We start from the raw sequence: 7137 nt of genomic DNA, 5'->3' as shown, positions 1-7137 counted from the left end.
CTGTTTCCTCAGAGGTGAAACGCAGTAGCGAAGCACCACGGCAGGCAGTCGATGGGAATCGCTGCCACTGCTGCCTTTTGGAAAAAAAAGTAAGGTAAAGGGTTGAGGAGGGAAAGGGGAGATGCTAGACCAGATGTGGGGGGGGGGGGGTGCAGGCAGGGGGTGGCATTTCATCTCTGACTCAGGCAGATTGCCTTGGGCCGCCCCTCCTTGTACTCTAGAATGTTACACTTACCCACTAAAGTGACAGCAGGTGCCCAAGCGCTATTCTTAAGGATGTGTGTAAGTGGCATAGTGCTTTAACTGCAAGGGGGCATTCACATGGGTGAAACACGGGGTGGGGGGGCATGGACGATGCTATCAATTACATGCACAACTTACAGAATACGCCCTTGCCGCTTTTAGCTGTCTGCAGTAATGCCAAACCTATGGCTGGTGTAATTAATTACGGATATGTAAATGTAAGGTGCACCAATAATGGGTTACTGTAGCATTCTACAACACTACTACTACTACTTGACATTTCTAAAGTGCTACTAGGGTTACGCAGCGCTGTACAATTTAACATAGAAGGACAGTCCCTGCTCAAAGGAGCTTACAATCTAAAGGACAAATGTACAGTCAGTCAAATAGGGGCAGTCTAGATTTCCTGAAAGGTATAATGGGCTTTGAGCAAGGATTTGAAGATGGGTAGGGAGGGGGCTTGGCGTAAGGGCTCAGGAAGTTTATTCCAAGCATAGGGTGACCACAACGACCCGGATATTCAGTGCCTGAGTTCTGAATATCTGGGCTTAAAAACCACTGACCAGCTCCTTTTATTTTTATTTGTGCTGTCTTCTCCCCCCCCCCCCCCAAATCTTCCTCTCTCTGCCTCTTTCTTCTCCCTATGCACTCCTCCTAAGTTTTCCCATCTCTGATCTTTCCCTCTATCCCTCTCCGTTGATTATGCTACCTTTCTCTCTCCTCCTAATTTGACTTGACTCTTTCTTTCTCTTCTAGTTCTTCATGTGTCTTGTAACCTTTATTTTTGAGGTCAAGACAATGTAGGACCTAACAGACATCCTCCCCCTGAACTCCATAATATTCTGAGAGAGAGGAGGCATGAGAGTCAGAGAGAGCGTGTGCAGTGTGGAAATATCCTTTTAGTATAGAAACTTCGAAACAAGCAATACAGCAAGCAAACACGAGTATACAAGGTGGAAAAACCTCCAGAAGCACCCGCCTCCCCACTGACAAGGCGGGCCAAGGGCCAGGGCCTCCCCACCATCGGAAAAACCTCCTGGTGTTCCCAGCAGAATCTGCGATCTCACCACATGGCATCAGGGTGCTTAAATGGCAGTGCCCAGTTCTGTAATGCCTCCTAAGTAAATACAGATAATCCAGGAAATGAATTGCAGAGGTGCTTTTGAAGTTTTTAAAGAGTTGTATATTTATTTTAGTTACATTTGTACCCCGCACTTTCCCACTCATGGCAGGCTCAATGCGGCTTACATATTATATACAGGTACTTAGAGTTCATAAATGTTCTCATCTGTTAGTCACAGCAAGGTGTGAACAGGTTCCATGTTATCATTCTCAGTTTATTTTATTTATTTTTGTTACATTTGTACCCTGCACTTTCCCACTCATGGCAGGCTCAATGCGGCGGGCAATGGAGGGTTAAGTGACTTGCCCAGAATCACAAAGAGCTGCCTGTGCAGGAAATTGAACTCAGTTCCTCAGGACCAAAGTCCACCACCCTAACCACTAGGCCAATCCTCCACTCCTATAAAATAAAATAAAAAAAGGGAGAAAAAAAATCAGGATGTTGTACATTTATACTTACACTGAGTGTTCTGTGCACTAGATAAAATGTGTGGACATTAGTCTTTTGCCACTTCATTATACAATCAGTGTGCACTGCTGTGTTAAAGGCAAGCTAAAGCTTTACAAATAGTTTTTGGGCTGCAGGATACTTCCATTGTGGGAATTGTAGGGGAGTCCACCTATTGCAACTTTAGTTGTCAAAAAAATCGAAAGCCCTTACTTTGTAGAAAGTTCTGTTTCTTTATGAAACAAGGAGGGACTATAAATGCATAATTTTATTTTGTGGTTCTTAAGCCAGTTCAGAGTTATGAGTATTTGTCTGGAACCTCATTTCTCCTCACTCTTCCTTTTCTTTCCCTCTCCTTGCTACCTGGGTAGAGAAAGCCCTGCTAAAGTTTGCTGTTTCTTCTGATGAGGTAGGAGGTTCCACTTCCCACAGTCTTCCTAGTTTCCTGGGTTTAAAAGACACTGTGTATGGAGTTTTTCTTTCTCTCCTGATAATGTCTGATTATATTTAGTTTTGTTTGATCATTAGATGAGGAATGAACCAGGGAGCTCCAGCCAGGTTGCTAAAGATAATATGTAGCTTGGACTAGGACTAGTAGAGTTGATAACTAGAGAGTTCCTTAAATTATAATGCTAGTTTTCATTTCTAATATAACATTGAATTAATGCACAGACTTCATACTCTGCTGCAAGGCTCATGAAGATTTACACTTGGTGGGCTTTCCCTAGCTCTTGAAACCAGGGTAAAGCAAAAAGTTTTCTGTATGCATGTTTTATTCAAGCCCTGCTTTTCTTTTGTTATGATTTGAAGCAGAGGTTTTCAATCCAGTCCTTGGGGGCACAACCAGCCCAGTTGGGGTTTTCAGGATATCCCCATGGGTGTGCTCCAAAGATGGGGTTGAAAACCCCTGATTTGAACCCTTGTAGTAAATAGGAAAGGGAGTGGGATTTGATATACAGCCTTTCTGTGGTTACAATCAAAGCAGTTTGCATATTATATGCACAGGGCCGGTCTTAGGGCGAGGCAACCGCATAGGGCCTCGTGCGGCACGCCTGAAGTTGCCCCTAGTTTTGAGGGCTGGACCAGAGCTGAGTGAGGGAAGGGAAAGGAAGGCTCCCGAAGCACCGCCGAGCAGCTCGCATTCTTTTCACAGCTGCTGCTACCTGCTGGCCACTCCGACGTCGATGACGAGGTAACTTAAAATTCAGAGGGAGGGGGCCTTGGAGCTGGTGGGAGGGAGAGAGAGAGAGACAAGCCTTGGAGCGGGGAGGGAGGGGGGCCTTGGAGCTGGTGGGTGGGAGGGAGAGAGAGACCGGCCAGCCAGCCGGCCTTGGAGCTGGGGAGCCCAGCCCAGCCCTGGGGATGGCCCGGAGGGAGGGGTGGGGGGCCCTGGAGCTAGGGTGGGGTGGGGCTAGGATGGGGCCCCATCAGATTGGTCTGCTTAGGGCCCCGCACTTGCTAAGACTGGCCCTGTATATGCAGGTACTTATTTTGTACCTGGGGCAATGGAGGGTTAAGTGACTCCCTCAGAGTCACAAGGAGCTGCAGTGGGAAATGAACTCAATTCCCTAAGCCACTGCACTATCCACTAGGCTACTCCACTTTAGGAAGGAAATAGTCTATCCTGTAAGGAAGACAGTTTCACAGGGACTTTTGTGGGTGTTTTTTGTTGCCCCCAGCACTGAGGGGAGGGACAATTTTATAACAGCATGCATCCACTTAAGCAACCCAATGACTCACAATAGGGCCCCAGGTGTAGCTATAGAGTACTAGGGTAACCAGATATCTGTGTGCCTAACATTTAGGTGCCTGCAGTTACATAATTGCAAGCACCTAAATGCAGCTGGAATGTGTGTAATTTAAGTATTCTGTAAGTTGCACACAAACTGGGAGCCCCACCCAGTGGCGTATCAAGGGGGGGGGGGGGGCGGTAGGTACGGTCCGCCTTGGGTGCATGCCGCTGGGGGGGGTGCTGTGCGCCTGTCGGCTCCGCTCGTTCCTTGCTCCCTCTGCCCTGGAACAGGTTACTTCCTGTTCCAGGGCAGAGGGAGCATGGAACGAGCGAAGCCGACAGGCACGCGGCACCCCCCCAGCAGATAAAAATGCACCTGGGGGGGTGTCCTTTCAACGGGGTGAGGTGTCCTTTCGCCGGGGGGGGTCGCTCTGCACCTTGGGGGGGGGGGCGCATCAGCGATCCGCCCCTGGTGTCAGCCACCCTAGGAATGCCACTGGCCCCACCCCATGTACCTCCTATGTGTATGCTGCCAGGCAATTATGCACTATATCAGTCCAGCCGTAGAGTGCTGCTTGCCAGTCAGGTTTTCAGGATATCCACAATGAATATGCATGAACTTGATTTGCATACACTGCCTCCATTATGTGTAAATCTCTTTCGTGCATATTCATTGTGGATATCCTGAAAACCTGACTGGCAAGTGATACTCCAGGACCGGACTTGGGGAAACACTGCACTATAACACACGTGTCCTTATAGAATAACGCTTAGATCGCTTATGATTAGGGTATTTATTCTTGTAATACTGACTAATTACAGTGCAGATCTATGAGGTTTATAAAATAATTAAAAAAGAAAAGGAACTACAATTTCCAATAGGAAAGAAATATAGGTAAATCAGAATAGTAAAAGAATAAAAATATCAGGTACTCATGTCCACCATCATTTCACCACATCCAACATCTCAAATGCCTGTTGAAAAAAAAAAAGAGGTTTTTAAATAAAGATTTATCCCCCCCCCCCCCCCCCTGTTTACTAAGCCATGCGCTAATGCCGACACAACCCATTCAGTTTGAGTGGGCTGTGTCGACATTGCCATGCGGCTTAGGGGAGTTAAATTTTGGAAAGGACTCTTCCTCGTGCAGTGATTTTGGTAGGTCATTCCACAAATTTGGTTCTATACAGAAAAGTGCACTTTGTCTAGTAACATCAGGCCGTGCCAATAATAACAGAGGAAGAGCCAATTGATGTTCATTTAAAGAACATAAAATCCAGCTAGCAATGTACTGAGTGATCTGAGATGCCAAACAACTAAGTAATAGATCACAAAGAGCTTTAAATACTAAAACAAATAGCTTATAATGAAACTGAATTGTAACCTGAAGCCAATGCACTACCAACGGACCTGAAAACAATCAATGAAACATCGAACTTCCGTAAATCTCTGAAGACATATCTCTTCAACAAGGCCTACAAAGAGAACCCTTAGCTTAACTTTACTACCCTGCCAAATTACCTAGCTCAGAAAATCATCTTTCTACAACTATCTGCTTAGATCTCTCTTCCTATCTATAAGCTTTTTGCACTACCAATTGTATTTGACATCCTGGAATGGTGACGCCATAACAGGTCTCTGTAAGCCACATTGAGCCTGCAAATAGGTGGGATAATGTGGGATACAAATACAATAAAATTAAAAAAAAAATACAGACGAACGTGATCAAATTTGCATACACTACATTTAAAAAAAAATATTGGTCTGCTGTATTTTGCAATCTCTGAAGGCATTTCATTCAATAGTCTGGAACACCCAACCACATTACAATAATCTAATTTTGAAAAGAAAAAAGCGTGTAACAGAGCATTCATAGTATCGTCCGAAAAGTAAGAATATAATTGTTGTAAGGAGTGAAAAGCAGACTTAACCACATTAGCAGTGTGTGGTCCAAATGACAGAGCATGTTGTTCCAAATATTTAAAGGAAGTAATAGGGGGAATAAAAGAATCAAAAAGAAAGGGAACCAAGGCAGGGTAATCTGGAAGCTTTTTTCTGAGGGATGTATATTATGGGAGTATTTTACTAAGGTGTGCTAGTGTCAGGGCCACAGAGAGGGGGGTGCAGGGGGGCCCAGATTCCCCCGGGCCCAGCCTCCAAGGGGGGGGCCCAGTGTCGGGGTCTGTCTCTCTCCTGCTGGGACCTGGGTGATCATGTTCCGACAGGAGCAGGAAAAAGAAAAGTCCAGCTTCGGGCCCCCCTTAGAGGCTGGGGTGGAGCAGACCCAGGGATTTGGGGCCTCTGGTTTGGCTGGCAAGGGTCCCCAAGTGCGTAAATTCTAATTAATGCCAATTAGTGTTAACATCCAATTAAAAATGTTGATTAGCTTCTTAACCAATTAGCATTGTTATGGAATATGCTTCAATTTCCGCACTGAAATCTCTGCGCAATATATAGAATCCCGGAGATTGTGTGCATGGATTTGTAGTTCTGATTGTTCAATTGGGTTTCCTGTCAAAATAACAACTACAAATACATGCGTTCAATAGCATAACCAGGACGGAGTCAGGTGGCAACCTTCGGCAGAGCTGGGCCAGGCCAGTGAAGGTACATAAGAACATAAGTATTGCCATACTGAGACAGACCTAAGGTCCATGAAGCCCAGCATCCTGTTTCCAACAGTGGCCAATCCAGGTCACAAGTACCTGGCAAGATCCCAAAAAAGTACATTACATTTTATGCTGCTTATCCTAGAAATAAGCAGTGAATTTTCCCAAGTCCATTTTAATAATGGTCTATGGACTTTTCCTTTAGGAAGCTATCCAAACCTTTTGTAAACCCCACTAAGCAAACTGCTTTTATTACATTCTCTGGCAACAAATTCCAGAGTCTAACCACACACTGAGTGAAGAAACAAATTCTATGATTCGTTTTAAATTTACTACTTTGTAGCTTCATTGGGTTCCCCCTATTCCTAGTATTTTTGGAAAGAGTAAACAAGCGATTTACGGCTTCCCATTCCATTCCACCCATTATTTTATAGACCTCTATCATATCTCCCCTCAACCGTCTTTTCTCCAAGCTGAAGTGCCTTAGTCGCTTCAGCCTTTCCTCGTAGGGAAGTCGTCTCATCCTCTTTATCATTTTTGTCACCCTTTCCTGTACCTTTTCTAATTCCACTATATCTTTTTTTAGATGTGGCCAGAATTGAACACAATATTTTGAGGTGCTGTTGCACCATGGACCAATACAAAGGCATTATAATGACCTCATTTTTGTTTTCCATTCCTTTCCTAATAATACTTAACATTCTATTTGCTTTCTTAGCCACCGCAGCACACTGAGCAGAGGGTTTCAACATATCAATGATGACGCCTAGATCCCTTTCCTGGTCGGTGACTCCTAATGTGGAACCTTGCACTACATAGCTATAGTTCAGGTTCTTCCTTCCCACATGCATCACTTTGCACTTGCTCACATTAAATGTCATCTGCCATTTAGACTCCCAGTCTCATAAGGTCCTCTTGTAATTTTTCACAATCCTCTTGCGATTTAACAACTTTGAATAACTTTATGTCATCAGCAAATTTAATT

The sequence above is a fragment of the Microcaecilia unicolor genome, chromosome 3 (assembly GCF_901765095.1).
Source record: "Microcaecilia unicolor chromosome 3, aMicUni1.1, whole genome shotgun sequence".
Classification (NCBI taxonomy): Eukaryota; Metazoa; Chordata; class Amphibia; order Gymnophiona; family Siphonopidae; genus Microcaecilia; species Microcaecilia unicolor.
This window is presented reverse-complemented; position numbering follows the sequence as displayed.